This window comes from Cnephaeus nilssonii (genome assembly GCF_951640355.1).
Source record: "Cnephaeus nilssonii genome assembly, chromosome: 16".
Taxonomy (NCBI): Eukaryota; Metazoa; Chordata; class Mammalia; order Chiroptera; family Vespertilionidae; genus Cnephaeus; species Cnephaeus nilssonii.
This window is the reverse complement of record NC_137087.1, coordinates 19,082,609-19,105,611: the sequence shown is the minus strand read 5'-3', so window position 1 is coordinate 19,105,611 and position 23,003 is coordinate 19,082,609.

Here is a 23,003-nt window from a genome sequence, read left to right as displayed (position 1 = left end):
TTTATGACGCACATTAAATTTTAATTTAGAATATTTATTCCTGTGTCGCCTAAAATTATCCCGTGTACCACCTCATTGGAAACGATCTTACACAATGGTTCCGCCAGAATGAGTGGATATTACTTATTAAAAATAACGATAGCCTCGTGTCAGCAGTGCGTTTTGCGTCTCCTCCTCACATTCACAGTCACAGTCTCCTTCGACAGTCTCAGTTCCTGCACTGCGGACATCACTGGACTCATTTTACGGGTGAAGCTGCAGGTCAACGGAAGCTCAGAGAGTAGTGATAATTTGTCTGGGGTCTGACAGCGAGTTAGGTCTTTGGTCCCGATTTAAGGCTCGGGTGGCTCCTGACCTAGGATGAAGGCAGGGAGGAAGGAGGCATTTCTGTCTCCAGCCAGACCCACAAGAGCCACAGCGTGGAAACTCAAAGCGCAGGGAACTGAATTAGACATAAGGAAGGACTTCCTGGCTAGAAATGTTTAGACACGAGAATGACTGACCACGGAAGGGTGTGGCGGGCCCGGCTCCCGCAGTCCTCACAACAAGATAAAGGCTCGCCCGCCGGGACAATTCCAGTGTGGCCTGGCGGCCTGGACCCGATGACCTCTCCCGTCTGTCCAGCCCTGAAGGCTGGGTGCACCCTGCCATCAAGGTGGCCATCCTTGCCATCCCCCCAAAGCATCTATCACACAGGGAGAGGCATGGGAAGGCCCACTTTGTAGGAACTGGGGAAACCTTGTCTTGGCCCCTGCCCCTGGGAGGGAGCACTCAGGGGCAGGCACTCTCCTTACCCCGTCCCCGTCCCACCGCTCTGGTATGCCAAGGCCTGGCTGCCCTCAGAAACACTGGGCTGCTCGGCCTCCGGGGCTGGGCCCCTGCCTGTCTTCAATCCTCTCCAGGGGATTCTTCTCCAAACTCCCTCAGCTAAGAAGTTCGATGCACACTGACTTGAGGTGTTGCCTCTCCAGGGGATGAGTTGTATTTTTTCTTTGGAAAGGGTATATTTATCAAAGCAGAAAGAGCATTACCTTCCTTTCTGATTATGTAAATAATAGATGCCCAGTTGTGTGTGTTTTTAAATCAAATAATATAGAGAAGTATAAGAATGAAAGTAAAATGGGGTGGGGGGGAGGGCGCAGGCAGAGGTTAACCAAAGAATTTATATGCTTATATGAATAATCCATGGACACAGACAATAGTGTGGTGAAGGCCTGGGGTGGGGTGGGAACCAGGTGGAGGGGGGCAGTGTGACATCTGTAAAATTTTCAACAATAAAAATTAAAAAAAAAAAGTAAAATTACCCAAATTTTTATATCTAGAAAAACAGTGCTATTGAAATCTTGGAGCACGTCCTTCCCCCGTTTTTTTTTTTTTTTTTTTTTTTTTCACGGTAAAATACACATAACCTAAAATGTATTGTTTAATCATTTTTAAGTGCACAGGAATTGTATTTTATAAGGCCTCCTGAAGACAGGGCTAACGTGCGAGTACAGACATGCCAATGGGCCAGGGGGGAAGGTGTTTTGGGGTAAGGTCCTGTGATGTTCAAACAGAAACACAGAGCAGCCAGCTCTGTGTCAGGTTGGTCCTGCTAAAATATTAAACTAAGAAGAACTCCGTTTGGGCGCGGAGGGCAGGTCTGTCCCCTGACAGGGCCTCGGGAGGGGAAGCATAGGGCGGGCATCCGTGTGCTGACCGTCTCAGCCAAGCAAGGCGCCAGGCCGGCCCTCCCCGGGGAAGGCATCTGTGCTTGTCCCAGTGGGAGGCTCCGCCCGAGGTGTTCCTCTCCGGCCCTGGCCTTTGGGCTGAGCAGGAGCTGAGAACTCTGGTGAGGACACAGAGGCAAGTTGGGAAAGTGGTGACCCTCCCTGGGGACTCCCGGGCCCCTGGCAGGAAGGCGACAGCAGCCGAACAGGGAGGAGCCGCGCCAGCCACTCCACCAGGCCAGCCAGGCCAGTGCTGCCTTCTAACCCCAGGCAGGGCAGGAGGGAAGGGGGAGCTTCCAGATGTCAGCCAAGGATTTCAGAGGGCGGTTGGAAATTTTCGGACACCCTGTGTGGCTTCAAAAGATCTCTGAACTTGAGGAGCTGAAACTGACTGAGCAGGGGCACCCCCTTGCCCCTCTGTGTTAACTGTCCCCTCCTTTCCAAACCCAGGTGCTCACTCTCCTCCCTGGTGTCCCACCACGTTTATTATGAATCCCCTCTCAGCCTTCATCACCCCCTCATTTGTGTGTTTGCCCTCTGTGCACCCCAACATAAGATCCTTGAGGGCGGCTACTGGTCTTCCGGGGTTTCTATAGCTCCCCATTTTGCTTAATTTACTGCCCTGCACAGACAGATGTTCATGGTGAGGCCCGTGTGAGGGCTCTGGCAACAAGAGGAGCTGACGTTCTGAAGGAGGCAGTGCTAAAGTCCTCCCAGGGCGGTTGGAAGGCTCCCAGGGGGTGGCGAGAGACACACAGGGTCTTAGCATGCAGTTCAGCTAATGGAGAGGGAGTGGGTAGAGGCGGCATTCTGGTGGGCAGACCCGCTGGGGGAGGAATGGGGCGGGGACTGAGCCCCAAGAAGTCTCCCGCAGGGTGACTCCCAGGTTGAGATATCCTTGCAGGCTTGCACCTGTGTCTGCCAAGAGGCGAGGGTGAGATGGAAGGGCTCTGATTACAGTCAGGAGCCGGGCAGGTCTCAGGGGTGCAGCTCTTCCAAGAAGCTGGCTTTTGAGGAATCTGCCTGGCCGTGGGAATCACGATTGTTTGCACTGGCTTCAGCTGTTGATTAAACTTCCATCCGTGCAGCTAGCACCCCAGGAAGAACACTGTCTTCCTCACAGTGTGTCCCGGCTCCTGTTTTTCATGTTCAGAGGCATCAGGTGGTTTGGAGAGTGATCCACGCCCAGGCATGCGCACCCAGTGAGGTCAGCTAAGGAAACAACAGCTGCCACCCTGCTGCCCCTCACTGTGGGAGCTGCAGCCCGTGGCCACCATCCACCCTGGGCATGCCCCTCCTTCCTGCCTGCCCCCGGCCCCCAGGGCTTCGCCTCTGTCCCTGCCCAGCCTCGCGCCTGCCCAAACTGTTGTTTATCAACACAGACCAGAACATTCTGCCGCCAGCAGAAACACACATGGCGATGGCGCTGCCACCCCACACCCTGCCGTCAACACACTCCCACGTGCTGTTTGCCACTGTCAAAGCTGGGCTCAATCACACTCCCCCGGGCTCCTGCCAACACAGCTGTTCCCCGCTGCTTGGAATCGGGCCCTCCTTCTCCCACGTGTTCCCTATAGGTTTTCCTACGTGTACATGTGTACTCATGGCAGAGGCTCACATTTGGGGACCAGGCCAGCACATGCTCTGTTCTCAGACCTGGGTTGTCAATCTCATACCTTGCAATTGTGTGACCTGGGGCAATCGACTTAACCCCTTTGGTCATTAGACGCCTTATCTATAGAATGGGAATGATAATGACCTTCTAGGGCCTCTCCCATAGGCTCAGGGGGTTAGGCAAGAGAACAAACAAACATCCAGTAAGGGCTCCTCGGGAGGAACTCTGATGGTATCATGATGAGGCTGTCGGATCCTCTCTGGAGTCTGGCCTTTGGTTTTCCTTCCCCAGGGCCTGGTGTTGTCCGAAGCTCGCATGCACACCTTCCTGGCTGTGTGACCTTAACCAAGGCAGTCCCCTGTTCGCGCCTCCTGTCCTCCCTGGTGACTGAGCCCACAGGCCTGTCCTCCCTGGTGGCTGAGCCTACAGGCCTGTCCTCCCTGGTGGCTGAGCCCACAGGCCTGTCCTCCCTGGTGACTGAGCCCACAGGCCTGTCCTCCCTGGTGGCTGAGCCCACAGGCCTGTCCTCACTGGTGGCTGAGCCTACAGGCCTGTCCTCCCTGGTGGCTGAGCCTACAGGCCTGTCCTCCCTGGTGGCTGAGCCCACAGGCCTGTCCTCCCTGGTGGCTGAGCCCACAGGCCTGTCCTCCCTGGTGACTGAGCCCACAGGCCTGTCCTCCCTGGTGGCTGAGCCTACAGGCCTGTCCTCCCTGGTGGCTGAGCCCACAGGCCTGCTGTGAAGGTCAAGGGGAGAGCTTACCGCGGTGCTTTCTTTGGAGGCCTATTGAAGGTGTTCAGAACAAGTCTTCCTGAAATGCGCCACTTTAGCATAAAGATTATTTTGAGCTAAAAGCAACCCAAACCCAGCAGATTCAGGAAAAGGTCTCCCCTTCAACTGTCTACATCTGCATTGGAAAGTGGCCTGTAGCAGGAACGGAACTGTTAGGTGGGACGTTAGACTGGAGTGGCTGGGGTGGGGCCTGCCCTGGTGTCCTGAACAGGGGTCGGACCAACATTATCTTCCAACTTACCACCCCTCTCTAGGCGGCCCAGCAGCTAGCAGACCTCCAACGGGCAGGTTCCAGGTTCGGAGCCAGCAGGTTCTTGGTGCAAACTCAGAGGAAAATGCAAATTTTATTATAATTAGTCCAGGACTCTTGTTTGCACCTGACGGCAATGCTACTTTACAAGAGTCCTGGACTAATTATAATAAAATTTGCATTTTAGTTTTGACCCCGCCCCCAATGGCTTTTTTTCTGTATGCATTATGGGTAAGGGCATGCCCAGAAGGAATACAGTTCCTGTCAATCATCCCTGAATGCAAATGAAAATCTCCACTCAGAAAATCCCTCTTTTAATCCTCACCCGAGGATTTTTTCCCATTGATTTTTAAAGAGAGTGGGAGGGAGAGGGAGAGACAGAGAGAAACACCAATGTGAGAGAGACACATCATTGGTTGCCTCTGGTGTGTCCTTGACGAGGGCCAGGAGCCTGCCACAGAGGTACATACGTGCCCTTGACCAGAATCGAACCCGGGACCCTTCAGTTCGCAGGCCGAGGCTCTATTCACTGAGCCAAACCAGCTAGGGCAGAAAATCCCTCTTTTAAACCCAGGAGTTCCAGGCCACCATTCTCTCTCCCTCTCTTCCTCTCTCTCCCCATATGAATGTGAAATTAAATTTGATTTTCTGTTTCAAGTCAATTTAATACTTAGCAGCCAGAAGAACCTAGAAGGGTAAGGGGGGATTTTCATCCTCCCCCCACCCCCGTCTGGGCCCCAACCGCAGGGCCTTATGAACAATGGGATGTGAATGACACCTGGGCATATTTAGCCACTTTCCACCTTCCCTCATGTCCTCAGTCAATCTTCAGCCATTGTCAGCGTTTCTGGTTCGTCCCTGTGGGGGGCTGCAGTCCCCCCCCTCCCCAGGCTGCACTGCCCTTCTCAGCTGCATCTGGGGGCCTTGCCCAGCCAGCCACCCCTTCCATCAGACACTGCAGCTCTTCCCACAGGACACCCTGCGGGTGCCCAGCTCTCTGGCTTCCGCACAGGCTCCTGCTCCCTCTCCTCCCTCCAGAGGCTGAGTCCCTACCCTTCTCCCGTGCTGCCCTCCACGGGGCCCCTTCACCAGGACCCTGCCCAGCCATCCCCCGTTCTGTCTTATCTCTTCAACCCTGTCTTCCCTTCTCCTTGGGCAGCCAACCTGCTGTAGCCTTTTCTATGCTGAGAGACAGGTGTACGCGGAAGAGAAAGAAAACAAGCGTAATTGGAGGACAGGACAATCTGGGCTGAGCGGTGGGTTAGGGTTACAGAGAAGCAGGTTCTGCAGCTGGTGGACCGTCAAGTCAGACCACCTGGGGGAGGGGACTTCTCCCCCCACTGTCACAGCGCACTTCCTGCCCCTTGATGGCAACATGTGAAAGTGCCGGAGGGCAGAGCTGGCCTGGTCCTTGCTGACAGATTGAGGCTGCTCCTTTCACTCCCGGCTTTCAGCTCTTTTTTTTTTTTTTTTTTTTTTTTCCCTGCTTTCAGCTCTTGCCACACTGGGAGGCCACTGGGAATCTGTTGGCTCAGGGAAACCAGGAATGGCCTGCCTCTAACCTTTGGGGCACTGGGCAGGAGCAGAAAGGAAACCCATATACCCCATGTTTGAATATTCAAAATGTATACATCAAGCTAATAAGCTGTCAAATAAGATGTTTTATTTTCCTACTTCCATAAATGTACCTTCAAAAATGACCCGGAAGCCAAGTTTGAATTTAGAATTTTTGAACTCTTCAGGGTCCCACCCCAGGACATGGGGACATGGGAGAGTGGGGCTGGTGGTATGATTCTGTGTGCAATGGGGTCTCCAGGGCAGTTGGCTGATTTGGCAAAAACATCTTTCAATCTGATCAATATCTTATGTTTTTTACTTTCTCCCAGGCCAGTGTGCCCAAAAGATATTGAAGGCGAGTATTACACGGTGGTTAAGACCTCCACCCCTGCATCTTCCAAGGCTGCCAAGACTGAGCCATCTCATTAATCTCGTTGAGGCTCCATTTCCACATCTGTCAAATGGGACTAATGATACCTCCCTGATAAAGTTACTTATTAAAAGAGATAATCCCTGTAAAGCTATTTGCATGGACCTGGAACATAATAATTGCTCAGTAAACTGTGAGCTATTACGTTGTTATAATTTCTCCACACATGGGCAGCGATAGCATCAGGGCAGGAAGTTGTGTGCCCGTCTCTTCCCTGCACCCATGATGACACGGGCCGCTCAGCTGAGCAGAGCAGATATGGAGCTAGGTCTTCCAGCCTTCCCATCGTCTCCCTGGGTTTGCCCCAGCTAAAGACAAAGCACAGCTGCACCATGTGAATGCACGTAACGTCAACGAACTATACACTTTAAAAATGATTAAAACAGTACATTTTACGGTATGTGTATTTCACTGCTGTGTTAATTTGCTTAGGGCTGCCATAACGACAGAAATGTATTGTCTCGGTTCTGGAGGTTAGGAGTCCAGAATCCAGGTGTCAGTAGGCTTGGTTCCTTCTGAGGGCTGTGAGGGAGAGTCTAGTTTGGCCTCTCTCCCCGCTTGCTGGTCTGCTGGCCATCTTTGGCATTCCTGCTTATAGAAGCAACTTTGGGTCTCTGCCTTTATCTTCACCTGGTGTTCTTCCGACATGTGAGTTTCTCTGTGTGCCGGAATTTCCCCTTTTTAGAAGTAACAACAGTCAGAGTGAATTAGGGTCCACCCTACTGACCCCATCTTAATTAGTTACATTGGCAACGACCCTATTCCCAATTCAGGTCACATTCTGAGGTGCTGGAGGTTAGGGCTTCAACATATGAGTCGGTGTGTGTGTGTGGGGGGAGGGGAGGAGGGTTACAATTCAACATAAAACAACCACAATAAAAGTAACTTGTGGCTGCCTTGCACTCAGTATCAGATTATAGGCAGGGGGAAGACACCTTCTGTGAAGTCTCAGGGCACTGCTCATAGTGGGTCTTAACAATGTGTTTCTTGACTTGTGTGAAATCTGGTTCCAAGCAGCTAAGAGGGCTGGCATCTCCCAGTGTCCACAATGAGTCCTCTCCTGGCCATGAACTAGAAAGATTAATGATTAGTATTGTTTCCAGACATGTATTTAATAAACTCTTTAAAAATGGTTCTTTGGTTGGCTGAACTCAGCAGCCCCGAGGCCACCTCGTTTCCATTATTCTGTCCTCAGAGAAGAGGGAGCTGGAGCTAGAGCAAGCTGCAGTCTGCACCGACTTGTTTTGCATGTGAACAGCTTGTTTTATTTAAATGTTTTCCCCTTACTGTTTCACTGAGAAAGTCTTCCAACATACCCAAAAGTTGCAAGAATGTCACAATGCACACTTAGATACCCTCTTCACCTGGCGTGTGTGTGTGTGTGTGTGTGTGTGTGTGTGTGTGTGTGAGAGAGAGAGAGAGAGAGAGAGAGAGAGAGAGAGAGAGAGAGAGAGAGAGAGAACCATTTGGAAAGAAGTTGCTGGCATTATGATGTTTCACCCCCGAATACTTCAACATGAATGTCCTAGGAACAGGCTGTTCTGCTACATAATCACATTGTGATTCTCACATCTGAGAAAGCCAACAACAGTTCCATAGTATTATTTCACACCCACTCAAAGTTGACCAGGCTGACTTTTCAAAAATTCTTAATCTAAGGACTCCCAAATCTGTGAGGCTTAGGGTCTTGACAATCTTACCTGTGCAAAGGGAGATTTTGGAGTTCTTAAACATGTAACCTAATGACTAAAGCTTTCTGGGCCACCACACATTGTTTCTTTTCCTTGTTTCCTTTCACCAGCTCTTCTGAATGCTCAAATGAGTGCTTGGGGTGGGGTGCTCCTGGAATGCCTTTTATTCTAAACAATGGCCTTTTGAGGGTACCTGTTTGGCCTGGGACCTGCTAGGTCCAGGACCTCCCTGTGGGAGTCACCAAAGGGAGCAGGGCAGGCTGGGAGACTCACCTGGATTGGGGCAGAGACTCCCAGACTGAGCAATGCTCCCTCCAAAGCTGGCCAGATCCCAATCTGGCCTGGCTGCCTGCTGCCATTGTCACGGGCATTTTCTGGGGAGTTCCAGACGGCGTCACCACACAGAGGATTGTCTTGGCCTTTAAAAAGGCTGCCACAGATCAACACCGATGGAAAAGAAAGAAAAGCTATGCAGTAAACTTGACTGAGTTTTGGGGGCATAGTCCTCTTTCTCTTCCTCCTCTGCAAATCCAGGGCTCAAGATTATGCTCAAGATTTTAAAAACCACTTCATAACTAGAAACAGCATTAATGGGTAGAATTGTACAAACAGAAAGGGCAGGGGGGCAAAAGGATGGAGGGTGTAGGGTGGGGAGACTATCTGGGCTGTGATGCAAGGCTGCCTTCCTCCTCCATCCCCCAGGCTTGTTCGAGCTTGGCTGCAAGTTCCAGCCGATGTATTTCTGGTTGGGACAGGAGCCAGGGGTCAGATAAAGTTCTAATGTATTTTGCAGCCGTCCTGACACTTTGCCCAGTGCTTTGGGCCCCTGGCAGCTGCCAGGGTGGTGTTGAGAAAGCCAGGCCAGACAGAGCTGGTTTAAATGGGTTTGGGGGAGCAGGCAGTTGACTAACCAGACAGCTCAGCAACATGCAGCACAGGAACACCTTCATGGTCCTGGGAGGCCCTGCGCTCCATTCCTCGGGAGCCACCAGCGGCCGCCATGCTAATCTCCCCCCATCTCAGGGACCAGGGGCCGCGCTCCCATACTATTATCGTTACCACGACAAGTAAACAGTCCACACAGCCGAGCACTGGGCATGCATTATCTAATTTAACCCTCACAACAGCCCGGTGAGGTAGGAACTGTTATTATCTCTCCCGGCCATGAACTAGATCATAGCTAACACATACAGCTAACAAATACACGCACGCACATCAGGCCTGCTCCTAATCACTCGCCCTGCATTAACTAACTTACTAGGGAAACCGAGGCACAGAGGGACAAAGGCAGTGGCCAGGGCCAGGGGCACGGCGGGTAGGTGTGGACCTGAGACCCCTGGAAACTGGGTGACTCTGGAAGGGAAGTCCACCCCTGCACCACCCCAGGATTTTCCAGATGGGGAACCTGTTCTGAGACACCGGGGAAGAGGGACCAGGGTGAGACTAAGGCGAGGGCGAAGGTTTGCATTCTTTCCTCTTCCCGACAAGCATAAGGAGAGGCACCCGTGGGAATGGAGGCTCAGACATCTGACCCTGAGCCCGCGGCCGCTCTTCCTTCCTCTCCCCTGGCCCAGTTGGTCTGAATTGTGTTGTTGCGGGTCTCGTGGGAGCTGTGGGACAGACAGCAAGTGGGCCGGCGGGCAGGAGGCCTTTTGCTTACTCCACGTTGCATCTGACCCTTCTCAACTCCAAGGCACCCCGAGGGCACAGAGGCGGCCTTGTGTGCCTCCCAGACGGGCCGAGGGTGAGTGTCCCGAGCCTGGCAGTGAGCCAGCCGGCCCGGCTTTGCACCAAGGCCAGGCTTCCTGCCGCCTTTTGGCTCTGCTGACAGCCCGAGGCCACCTGCAGGAATGTCACCTGGGGAGGGGGGGGCGGGCTGCCTGGGGTCAGTGCCTCGCTCATCATTGCTCCTCACTGTCCTCACCAGCTGTTTTCACCGGCCCGAGGGGGCAAACACACACCCAGAAGAGCTGCTGTCCTCCTCCGGGCTGCCCTCAGCTCCCACACTCAGCCTTTGGACTGGACTCTTGAGGGCACCGGGCTGCGTGCTCAGAGGCGGCGCCTCCAACACAGGGGCGGGGCAGAGGGGACTTCCGGAGGAGATGCTGTCTAATCCAGGTGCAGTTATGTAATGAGCATGGCACCGGCTGCATCCTCCTCCTCGGGGTGCTCAGGTTGGTGCACACCCTCCTGAGCTTTGCTCATGTTTACACACATATCGATGCCTTTATCTACATACATGCCCACCCCAGCTTCCCTGCTTCTTTAATTAGAAAGGGGCCAGCTTTCTCCCTTCACTTCTCGAGGCATCAAGAACACTTTTTTTTTTTTTTTAATCAAGGCCTAAAAGGAACTTGATCTAAGAACTTTATTACCATCATTGTTGAGAAAGAACACTTTTCCCTGTGCATGTTCTTGCGCTGGGTATATGGAGATGAAGAAAATGCACATGGCCTCTCCCTCGGGCCTTCCAATCTTCCTGGGAGAGACAAACTTCCCCCAAGGTGCAGGAAGAGCTGAAGAGGCAAGGAACAAGGAGCTCTGAGAAGGACTAATAGGGCTCCTGACTGGGTACCCCGAAAAGACCTCTCCTGACTGGGTACCCCGAAAAGACCTCTCCGATGAGAAGGAGCCATCCTTCGAGGGGTGTAGGGAAAAGCATTCTGGGAAGAGGGAACAGCCATGAGCAAGGACATGGAAGTATGAATATCGTGGGGTGTGTTTTGGAGAAGACTCCTCCTAAGGCTACAGTGTGAGGGTATGTTTCGGGGTAAGGCTGAAGAGGGAGGGTAGAATCAATGTTAGAAAGCCTCGAAGGCCAAGCCAAGGAATTTGGACTTGATTCTATAGGCAACAGTGAACCACTCATTACACTCAGCCTCTAATGGACACAGAACATGGTGGCTCCGGCCTGGAAAGACGCAGGAGAAAATGAATGTTCCGGAGGAAACTCTCTTTCAAAAAATGGAAGGTGTTTTCTTCTGCTTGCTAGCAGTTCTGAGCTTTAGGGTTAGTCCCAAAGCGGAGTTCCTTGTTACTGATTCCCCTGCAGAAATGCAGCCCCAGACGTCAGGGGATCAGCTCGAGGGAAACAGCAAGCTCATGCCAAAGGCAGAAGCTAAGGCCCCAAATGTCAGCCTTCAGCTCCAGCCCTGAACCCCCCAGACCCGGGAGACAGAGGCCAGTAAGAGCTAGAGGAGTGAATTAGTCGCCAGTCTCCTTAACTCCAGAAACCCCGCCCCCAGGGGTCCCCTCCCCAAGTCCCCTTAGCCCCCCTCCTGTCTCTCCCCTCCTCCCCAACCCCCCACAAGTTGCTGAAAAATCGTAAGGCAGTGGCCAGGAGTTTCCTGCCTTGCGAAGCTGGCTTACTCAATTTCCCTCATTTGTCTGCTCTGAGCGGAGGGAGCAAAGGGCAACCATCAAAGGTGTCTGGGCCGAGGCTCCGGCCCCCACCGGGTTAATGGGCCGTTGGGGACTCAGTCTGACCCGGGGCGGGAGAGAGGGCCGGGCTGGGGGCCAAGGCAGGGGGTAGCCTGGGCGGCCCCGCCCGCCGAGTGCGGTGTGTGCAACGTGCGGGGCTGCATGAGGCAATCGTGGGCGACGCGCTGCGGGCGGGGCAGTCTGCGGGCGCCGGGCGGGTGAGGGTGGGGGTGGGGAGCCCCGGCGGGACCGGCTCACAGCGGTGACCCCTCCCCCGGCTCTCCCGGCCCCTCGTGCTTGCACAGGCCGGCCCGTGGCTGTGCTCACAGCATACCAGAAGCTCCCCGTGCCCGAAAACCTCGGACGACCCAGGCTCCCTGGTTCACGTCCCCGGGCGATCGGTGTTCTGTTCTGCCCGCCCTCCGCCCCCGCGCCGCGCTCACAGACACGCGAGCGCCCGGTGCCAGCCCGCAGACACACCTGGCAGCCCACGTGGGGCCGCACGCGCCCGGGCCCATCGGCCCCGCTGGATCTGCAGCGCGATTCCAAGCAGGTCCCGGGGTTGGTCGCCCAGGTCTGTTGGGACAAGGGCTGAGCTGTGTGTCCCTGCAGGAAGTCCCTTAAACTCTCTGGGCCTCGGATAAGCCAGTCACGTGTCAAGCGGGGATGCTGGTCGCATATTCTGTCTTTGGTTTAAACCCGGGAGTGGCTGCCAAGTGTTAAGCCCCAGGGGTCACTAGGACTGACCCAGTAAGTGATAGCGTGGGGAGGACAGCGCTGCTCGCCCCAGCTGGGCCCGGGGAGTCTGTGACTGGGGCAAGATTGGGCTTCTGGTATTTTTTTCCTTCCCTCTATCATCCTCATCTTTTCTGCACCATCATCCCTTCTCTCTTCACTCAGAGCCTGCGACACGCATTCATTCCACACTAATCTTGATACCAGTGGCTGCTGTGTGGCATTAAAAACTCACCGAGTATGCGGCACCCCAGGAACATTGCCCAGGTGGTGCCAGCCCTACCTATACCCTGCCAGCCTGGGCCCCTGCCGGCTCTGGCCGCTGACTCATTGGAGTAAGTCGCTTCCTGCCTCAGTCTCCCCGTCTGTAGATGGGGATGAGAGGCCTCCTCTCCATCGCCTGGGACTGGCAGAGGCATGAGTCAGATAACGGTGGGGAAAGCCCGGAGAAGCAGAAAGAGGCTCTTACCAGAGCCAGGGCCTGCCTGGCTGATGCAAGGTTTGGGTTTTTCGTGTAACCCAGCCAGTGGGAGCGGGACGGCTCAGGGAGCGCGTGCTGAGCAGGGAGAGCACTGCCTATGCCCCACGCCTCCCCTCCACGGACACACCGGACAGCGGGGGGTGGGGACACAGTCTCAGCCGGGGAGTCTGCGAGGCCAGGGCTGGTCCGGGGTCTGCCGCCCCCAGCTCTGGGGCCACCAGCAGGCTTCCATCCCTTTGATCTGTCTGCCTTTTCTGTCAAGTGGGGGTCATGCCATTTCCCTCACTGGGCTGTTGTAACGTACCCCCGCCCCACTCCAAATCAGAGGGGCCATGACGGCTGGTAGGGGCTCAGGGCGAGAGGAGGCAGAAGGAAGGCAGCCCTCAGTCAAAGTCTTGGCATCTCCTCGGCACCCAGGCGAGTCTCCAAAGGCCCCTCCCGAGAGAGTCAGAGCTCAGTGTGCCCTCATCCAACTTCAGACGTAACAGCCACCACCGACACCCCACAGTTCACAGCGTTCCCTCAGACCTGGGTCCAAATCGGTCTCTACCACATGCTGGCTCTATGATGTTGAGCAAGTTACTTACTGTCTTTGGCCCCCATTTTTCCGCGTGTAAAAGGGGGATAGGGATGCCTCTGTGTAAGGCGGTTGTGAAGAGAAGAGAAGACGAGGTGAACATGAAGTGCTCCTAACAGTGGTCATTGTTGTAAAATGCAGCTCCTGCCCCCTCTGCCCTCACCTTTACCTGTCTCGGCGGGGAGGGGGGGGCGCAAGTAGAACATTATTGTCTTGGGTCTTTGGGACAGAAATGTACCGAAAGAAGAAAGAGATGCGTGCTGACATCTTCAGGGTCCTTTTGTTTGTTAAATGCTGACAGCCTAGCCTGGCCGGTGTGGCTCAGTGGTTGAGCGTCGACCTATGAACCAGGCGGTCACAGCTCGATTCCCAGTCAGGGCACATGCCCGGGATGTGGGCTTGATCCCCAGTAGGGGGCATGCAGGAGGCAGCCCATCAATGATTCTCTCTCATCATTGATGTTTCTATCTCTCTCTCCCTCTCCCTTCCTCTCAGAAATCAATGAAAAACACATTAAAAAATATTTTTTAAATTTTTTTAAATTCATTTTTTACAGAGAGGAAGGGAGAGGGATAGAGAGCTAGAAACATCGATGAGAGAGAATCATCGACCAGCTGCCTCCTGCACACCCCCTACCAGGGATGTGCCCGCAGCCAATGTACATGCCCTTGACTGGAATCGAACCTGGGACCTTTCAGTCCGCAGACCGACGCTCTATCCATTGAACCAAACCGGTTTCGGCTAAAAAATATTTTTTAAAAAGTTGATAGCCTCACACCATGAGCATTCAGGTAAAGAGCTCTGTTTGCTTTGGGAGATTATTGTCTTTGACATGTGATGAAAGACTTACATGATATCCATTCTATAGATGGGGAAACTGAGGCAGGGAGAGGCCAAATAACTTGTCTCAGGTCACATGGCAGGAAGTGGCCGTGCGGGTACTTAAACCTACGTCTGCCTGATTCCACACTGTCCCGCCGCACAGGGCCTTCCTGCCGCTAGAGTTTCTGGGTGTTGTCTTGTCCTTTCCTGAATGGGCCTCCGAAGACGTCCCCAAGGCCAGGGGCAGTCATGAGCATTGCTTCCTTGGCTTCCAGGGTGTGGCTCCAGCACACAGTAGGCCCTCAGTCTATGTTGCTGAGTAGGGAAATTGAGTCCCTCTGAGGAGGGAGATGAGTCCTATTAGGAGGAAGTGATTCACACAGGCAGGCTGAGTGTGAGGGCTGGGTCTGTGTGTCCCCAAGTGTGTCTGTATGGGGCTGGGGTGGGGAGTCAACAGGGTTCTGTGGAGATTATGTGGGAGGGGTCTAGCCCCTGTCCCTCTGCTAACCTCAATGAGGGTCAAGCCTTCAAACTACATACCCTCCTGCCCTGCCCAGGCCCTGCCTGCTGGAGGCCTCTCTTCTCTTCAAACTCCCACCCGACCCCAGCACTGCTCCTGTGTCTCAGCCTTCAAGATGCTTCGTCCAGATCTCAGCACCCGATGCTGAGCCCGGGAAGGGGAGGGGCAGGGGTCTCAGGTCATGCTCCTCCTGGGCTAGGGCAGGCGAGTGTCTGGGGGCTAGAGCTGGTATCAGCTTGGATGAGAAGCTGGCTCCTCCCTTGCCCAAGGAGAAGCTCTTTGGGTATCACTAAGTCTGGGCCCTGCTATTTTTAGATGTCACCCCCTCCCTTCCCCTCCCAGCTTCATACCAGCAGAGGAAGGAAATGACTCACCTCAAACTCAGACAGGTAGAGGCAGCCTCAGTGAGCCCCAGGCAGGCCCTGCCTGGCTTCAGCCTGAGGATTACCCCACCTGGGGTCACTCCAAAGAGGGGGAACAAGTTGGGTTGGGAGCAAGGCCCCGGATCTCACTAGGCCTCTCGCTTGGACTCTCTTGTATCTGCTATTTATCTCACAGGCCTAGGGTACAACCACAGCGCCTAGGGTACAACCACAGCGCCTAGGTACAACCACAGCGCCTAGGGTACAACCACAGCGCCTAGGTACAACCACAGCGCCTAGGTACAACCACAGCGCCTAGGGTACAACCACAGCGCCTAGGTACAACCACAGCGCCTAGGGTACAACCACAGCACTTAGGGTACAACCACAGCGCCTAGGGTACAACCACAGCACCTAGGTACAACCACAGCACCTAGGGTACAACCACAGCGCCTAGGTACAACCACAGCACCTAGGCACAACCACAGCGCCTAGGGTACAACCACAGCGCCTAGGTACAACCACAGCGCCTAGGGTACAACCACAGCGCCTAGGGTACAACCACAGCACCTAGGGTACAACCACAGCGCCTAGGTACAACCACAGCGCCTAGATACAACCACAGCGCCTAGGTACAACCACAGCACCTAGATACAACCACAGCGCCTAGGGTACAACCACAGCGCCTAGGGTACAACCACAGCGCCTAGGTACAACCACAGCGCCTAGATACAACCACAGCGCCTAGGTACAACCACAGCACCTAGATACAACCACAGCGCCTAGGTACAACCACAGCGCCTAGGGTACAACCACAGCGCCTAGATACAACCACAGCGCCTAGATACAACCACAGCGCCTAGGGTACAACCACAGCGCCTAGGTACAACCACAGCGCCTAGGTACAACCACAGCACCTAGATACAACCACAGCGCCTAGGTACAACCACAGCACCTAGATACAACCACAGCGCCTAGGTACAACCACAGCGCCTAGGTACAACCACAGCACCTAGATACAACCACAGCGCCTAGATACAACCACAGCGCCTAGGGTACAACCACAGCGCCTAGAGTACAACCACAGCGCCTAGGGTACAACCACAGCACCTAGGTACAACCACAGCGCCTAGGGTACAACCACAGCACCTAGGTACAACCACAGCGCCTAGGGTACAACCACAGCGCCTAGGGTACAACCACAGCACCTAGGTACAACCACAGCGCCTAGGGTACAACCACAGCGCCTAGGTACAACCACAGCACCTAGGGTACAACCACAGTGCCTAGGTACAACCACAGCGCCTAGGTACAACCTCAGTGCCTAGGTACAACCAGACCTCCAACAGGCTGTAGGCCCTTTGCTCACCTCTGAGCTGACTCAGGCCTCTGACTGCTATGGGCCTGTGGTAGGCCCCAATCCAGTCTGAGGGGGCCAGACAGGTCAAGAGGACTGAGTGTGGTCCTACTCATTAGTGGAGACCAGGGTTACAGAGAGAATGACCCTGTTCGGTGGGGGAAGGGAAGGGGTGATGACCCTGGGTATATGTGTCTTGGGACCTGGGACGTCCAGTGCTAACCAAGAGGGTCTGGGGCAAGCGACAACAGCTGGTCACCCTGGTGTTGAGTTGTAGGCTGTGTCCTAGTGCAAGGCCTAGTCCTGCTGCTCTGTGGTCAGGGGATAGTTGTGTTCACCTCCACAGGAGGGGGACCGGGCCCAGGCTATGCAAAAGGCCCGGAGCTCTGGGCTGGTTGAACGACCAGAGAAACACCTTGGCTGGGGCAGCGCTCTTTAGCATAGTGTTGGGTGCAAGGGCTGAGCTGGTGCTGGGGAGAGAGGGCAGCCACCCACCTTGGCGGGAGCTGGGGACAAACACTGGAATAGCAGGAAATAATGACGAGAGCACGGGGTTTGCACAGGGAAGCGTGGTTCAGGCTCACTAACTGCCAGTGCCTCAGTGTCTCCGGCTGTGAAATGGGAAGAGGGCCACCTGCCTGCCCGCTCAGACACTTGCAGTGAGAGATCTGAGAGAAGGCCTGGGCCAGTGGGTGGCAACTGGCCCGCTGGGGCTGGGTAGTTAGTTGGGGAGGCCTTGCTGGGGCTGCGCTCTTGGCTGGTCAGGGCAGTGGGAGGGGAGGCTTTGCCTTCCTGTCCACCCAGATCACCATCTGAGGCTGCCTTCCTTGGGACAATATAGCTCCTGGCCCTCAGGCCTCACCTCTGGGGTCCTGTGAGGGGAGCTGTGGCTGAGGCCCAGACCTAGATGGAGGCACCCCTTTCTTTTCCATTGTCCGACTCACCCTTAGGGTGTTGGCTCTTTTCCCACGGACCAGGGGTTAGTGGCCAGGCAGCAGCTCGGACACAACCGAATGGGGTGGCTTAGGCAAGCCATTGTCTTTCCTGGGCCTCAGTTTCCTCATTGGTAAAACTGTGGGGTTAGATTAGGTCTCTGGTTTTAAAATTATTATTTTAGTAGTGGCACCTCTTTTTCAGTCAAAGTTCTAATTACACTAAATGAAAGAGATAACTCTCACACCCCTGGGTACCCAAGGGCTGGAGGGAACACAGTTTGAGAACCCCTCTTCAGGGTGCCTGCCATCTCTAACGCTATTATTTGTGGCTCAAGGGCAAAGATGTCCTTGTTGCCTTTCCCAGGCAGCCCAGTAATTAGACCCCAAGCCCAGCACCTTCTACCAGGTATAGAAATCTTCAGATTCTTCACCTCCTGATTCCTGAGGACACTGACGTCTGCCTCAGCCCTTGTCACAGAGTTCAGTGGGGCCAGACTCTTGTCCCTCCTCAGGGAAGTTCCAGGACCAAAACACTCTGTGCGCCGGCTAACCTTGTGGGGCACTTCTGGGCTTGGCAAGGGCTCCACATACCTCACCTCGTGCCCCACCCACCCCGACCTCCCCACAGCCTGCTGGACAGGTCTGAGAACCCCAGTCCACAGATGAGGAAAAGGGGCTCCTGGACCTTAGGAGTCTGGCTCAAGATCCTCCCCCCCCCCCCCCCCCCCGCCTGTGGGTACAGAGCTGGGCACCTTGCCAGGAACCCTGGCCACGGCCCAGATTTTCCCTAGCTTGTCCCTGGGTGCTGTCATCCGCAGGCGCCAAGACAACAAGAAGAGGCGGGAGTCTCTGAGGAAGGCAGGGCAGAGGGAAACTTCCTTCCTCATCCTGGGGATCTGGCAGTCTTCTTCCCAGCTAACCAGAGAGGATTCTTCCCAACTAACCGCCCCACCCCCTCGCTTTCCTGGCTTCAGTTGGAGAGGGGCAGGGATGGGCGGGGAGGGCAGGCCGTCAGCAGCTGGGACCCCAGGAACAGGTAGGGGAGGATGCCACAGCCAGGCAGCTGACCCGGGTCATCCAAAGGCCCCGGAGTCTGCATTGACATCATCAGTGCCCGGCAGGGACGTGCTGTCTTCACACAGCCTTCCCGGGCTCTCACCACAACAGGCGAGGGGGTGGGAGGGGCCAGAGGCCTTGGCTCCCCATTCTCTGCGTCCCTCCCGGTCACTGGGCTGGAAACACGAGCTGAGCAGCGTCAACAGTTCCTCGAATTGTGTTACAGCCGTGCCTGCCAGCTCCGGAGCTAATAATATGAACAGATGTGGGTCACGCAACTCCATCCCCTGGCCTGAATCCTGCCTGACCCCATGACCCCAGGCCTGCAGAGGGGTGGGCTCCATCCAGTGCTGGGGTCCCGGGGTGAGGCTGGGTCCAGGAGGGACCTGTTTGTTCAAAGCCCACCGCAGTCAGGCTAAGAGCCCATCGACTCCACGGTTGACAGGGGCGACATTAAGGACTAAATTGAGTTCTGTAAGGATGATGGCAATTATAATAAAAAACGGTCAATGATACACATGAAAATTGCTTCTTTATGTATAATTTTAAAATCATAACAAAAAAAGGAAACAATGTCCTTTGCAGCTGAGGCTTGCAGCCTGATCTCAGGGTTTTGTGGCCGGTGCTTCGGTGCTGAAGGGACAGGGAGGCGGAGGCCTGGAGAGAATGGCCCTGAGCACTGCCTGTGACCTCTCCCAGCCGGCTCAGCCCGTGTGGCACCTGCAGTCAGGCTAGTGGTGGTTGTGGAAGGCTGGCTGACCTTCGGGGCCAGATGCCATCCTCGGCTTCCAGGGCCACAGGTAGCAAAGCCTGCCAGCGGTGACCCTGAGGCCCGAGGCCAGGGCAGCGCGGGGCAGCCAAGGGACAGAGCTGGCTGCGTCCAGGAGTGGGTGGTGCCACCTGGCAGAGGCCTGCGTGCTGGAGAGCATCCTCTTCTACTCATCAGGGCGGCGGCGGCTTCGGACCGGGATCAGAGGTCGCCTCGCGGGTGAGCACCGTTTATGGTTCTCACGCGGGGAGAGGGGACGGGCATTTTCAGCAGGACTCTGCCTCCCCCACGAGGTAGGGACAGGCCCCGCTCAGTGCTCACTTATCCCACAAGAGACTGTACCTCCTCCCACTGTCCAGCCGGATGCCCCTGATGGGCACACCTCACGTGAGCCCTCTCAGGTCTGGGAGGAGTGTCCCTGCCCCTTGTGCGAGTTTATGGCTGCAAAACCCTCTCCAGGGCTGCCGCGGGCAGGGTGGGTGAGGTGGAGAAAGCCGCGGAGGGACAGCCACGAGGGGCCATCACAAATGGGTGGGCACCTTCTTCCTTCAGCCGTGCTCATGGAGCGCCCCCCCCCCCCTTCCCTGCCCCCGTGTCCAGGCCCCGGGCTGCAGCACTGAACAAAGACAGGCGGCCCGACAGGCCTGCTTTCCAGGGCGTGCAGCCTTCCTCTAAGAGCTGCAGGGACATCTCCAGCAGGACACTGAGGGCGGGGCCATGGGAACTGGGCAGGCTCCCCGCGGAGGTGGGGGGGAGGAGCAGCAGGGAGGCTGCTGGCTGAAGGAACTGGGGCCACTGGGTGGAGGCGCTCCCGCAGGCAGCGGGGTCAGAGCAGGAGGCCCTGCCAGCCACCGGAACCAGGAAAAGGTCCTCGCCGTGTCCCTCTGGCCCCACGTTCCCCATCGGTGAAGAGAGGTCGCCAGCATCCTTCTGTGCTGCTCAGACCCTGTCTCTTGGGCCCCTCACTGTGTGCATGGGGGGGGGGGGGCGGGGGGATGGCAACAATCAGTTAAGGAAGTGGGGCTGCTGAGCACGTGCCCTGACCCGCACCAGCTCCACAGGGACCTCGCCCTGCCCTCCGCGGGCAGCCCTGAGCCCCGGGGCTCTGTTTAGACCATGTTGCCCAAGGGGAAGGGGAGGAAGGCGGACAAGGTGTGGCAGTCAGACCTCACACTCTCCTCCCAAGCAAACCCCAACTCCCGGGCTCTGGGAGGGCGGCTTGGCCACGGGGGTCCCAGAGAATGCGTCTCCCGTACCCCTTGTCTTGTCTGGTTCTGGACCTTTATTTCCTACTCAGATGGCTGTGGGGCTATGGAAGCAACAGGAGGCCCGGGCCCTGTTCCTGGAGCAACATCCCCCCGAGAACCCGGGGGAGGGTGACTGTGACTCTGCACCCAGGGCCCCAGCTTTGCCAGTCCCCTCGGCTCCACCCCCACGTGCCCACGCCCAGCCTCACAGGATTGCTCGTCCTGCCAGCCTCTCTGAGCACAGGGTTCCTTGTCCACTCCTTCCCGGTGAAGTTCTTGCTCTGCTCATGCCACTGGGTGTGACTGGCAAGGTGACAGCTATAGACTGGGGACCTGGCCTAGATCTTGTTCCTTCAATGCGGTCACTTCCATACTTCCCCAGCTCCAGGACGTGGCTCACATTGTCCCCTCCGGCCAGAGTACCCACCCACCCCCAGCCCTGTCCTCACTCCCACCTCCTTCCCAGATGCCAGTTCCTCTATCAAGAGTCCCCAGCCAGCCTGCCGGTGTGGCTCAGTGCTTGAGAGTAGACCCATGTGGTTGCGGACTAGATGCCCAGCAGGGGGCATGCAGGAGGCAGCCAATCAATGTTTCTCTCTCATCGATGTTTCTAGCTCTCTCCCTTCCTCTCTAAAATCAATACAAAGAAAAGAGTCCCCAGCCAGAGCTGCTGGCACCTGGCACCTGCTACCGGCCACACCCGGGTTGTTTATGTCAGTCCTCTGTGCCCTGGGGTCCGTTGAACTCTGGCTTCTTTCCCTCCTCATAACCCCTCCGGGGCCGGCCGGGTCGCAGAAACCTCTGGTTTCAGTGCTGGAATGGGACTTGACACCTAGCTGGTGGATCAGCTCATCTTTGTTGACTGAAGACAGTGAGCTTCCTCTGTACCAGACACCGAGTGGTAACCCTTCTTGTCCTCACAACCCGGGAAGGCACAGGTTTCATTCCTCCCATTTTGAAGACGAGGACACTGAGGCAGAGGGAGGTTGAGTGACAGGCCCAAGGCCAGCCAGGAGCGGGACCCGGCCCAGGCAGGGCGGCTGTGGGAGCCACAGGGACACCGGCCCACCTCCTGGGCTGCCTGTTGGAAGTTATGCCAACTCAGGGACGCTGTCCTGCACACCTGGGTGGGCACCTTTGCCATCACCGGGAGGGAGGGCGCCTGCTTCCGCTCACCCCCAGCCCACGCCCCCGGTTAAGTCCCATTTTCCTCAGCGTGCCCTTTCCCCCCTTTTGAACTCAGGGCTCCCACCACTCTACTTGGCACACATGGGGTTGAGCTGCTGGAGAACAGTGGGTTGTTCGGCGAATGTTTGCAGAATGATTGCTTTGCTAACACACCCCCAAAGACAAGCAGCGCAGCGTCATGGAGAGCCGCGGTCGTGGCCTCCCCCTCACCCCACACCTGCTTCCTGCTGTGGAGCAGCCTCGCCCAGGTCGCGTGGTGTGACATCTGTAAGCGGTCCGAGTTGCTCCAGAACTGACACCGTGTCCCAGTCTATTTGCCGAGCCTTGGCACTGCTGTTGGCGTGTCTGCCCTGGAAAGCCGGGTGACTTCGCCCAGGCACCTGGGTGGGAATGAGGTTACAGTGAGGCCGGGATGCCTGCTCCTGCAGACCCGGGGGCAGCCTGGGATGAGGAGATAAGCTGGCAGATCCCAGGAGCTTGGAGGGACGGGAGGCTTTGCCACCTGACAGTGGGTGGGGACACTTGTCAAAGGCTCTTTTTTGCAGCGAACAGTTGGAGTCTGTCCCGCCCTTCTGGCTGGCGGAGCTGCAGGCTGAGGGCAGGGGGATGGGCTGGGGAAATGGGGGCGGCAGGGCCCGCCCCTGCCAACTGCCGTTAACAAGTGGCAGCTCGCAGGCCGGGCAGGGCAGGCTGCGGTGACCCCGGGCGGGGCAGCCAATGAGCGCCCAGGCTGCGGTGGCACCACCGGGCGGCCGGCCTGTCTTTGGCTGAAGCAGCAGCGGGAGGGGCCTCGGGCCGCCAGTCAGGGTGCGGGGCCCTGTTTCTGGGAGGCCCGGGCAGATCTGCCGTTCGGTTCCATTCACGGGAAGCCCCACTGGAGCGGCCTCATTTTTAACTTTTCCAGCCTTCTGGGGGAGGAGGGCAGGTGTGGGGGCGGTGTGGGAAGGATGAGGACTGCGGCCAGAGAGGGAAAGGAACTGGGAGAGCCTTCCCTGGCCCTGCACCGGAGCGGGCTGGAGCTCCGGGCTGAGAAGGGAGATTCGGAACCGGTTTGCTCACAGGAGGCTGCTGGATTCGAAGGGCGGGAGGAAGCAAGGCCAGGGAGAAGCAGAGGCCGTGATCGTGTCCCAGTTGCCAGCCCAGGGACGTGGGAGACCCCAGGGTCCTGGCTTGAGTCCCTTACCCTTTGCCTGGATGGAGTCAGCCCTGGAACACTGATGACCCAAGTGGCTGTCAGCTGGGGCCAGGGGTGAGGGAGACCTTCAGGCTTGTCACCCAAACCTCCTTGTAGGATGTCAGTAGCAACAGGTGCTTGTGGAAACCCCCCCCCCAACATTAGCCCCCTTGCTCAATGAAGACCCACCACAGCCAATCACATAATAAACATATTTATAGATGTACAATTTCAGAATTCTAATTCAAGAAATACAGCTTCTCGGGGGATCCTTTAGGATCTATGTTCTTATTGCACATGGCTCAGCCCCGCTAGGGA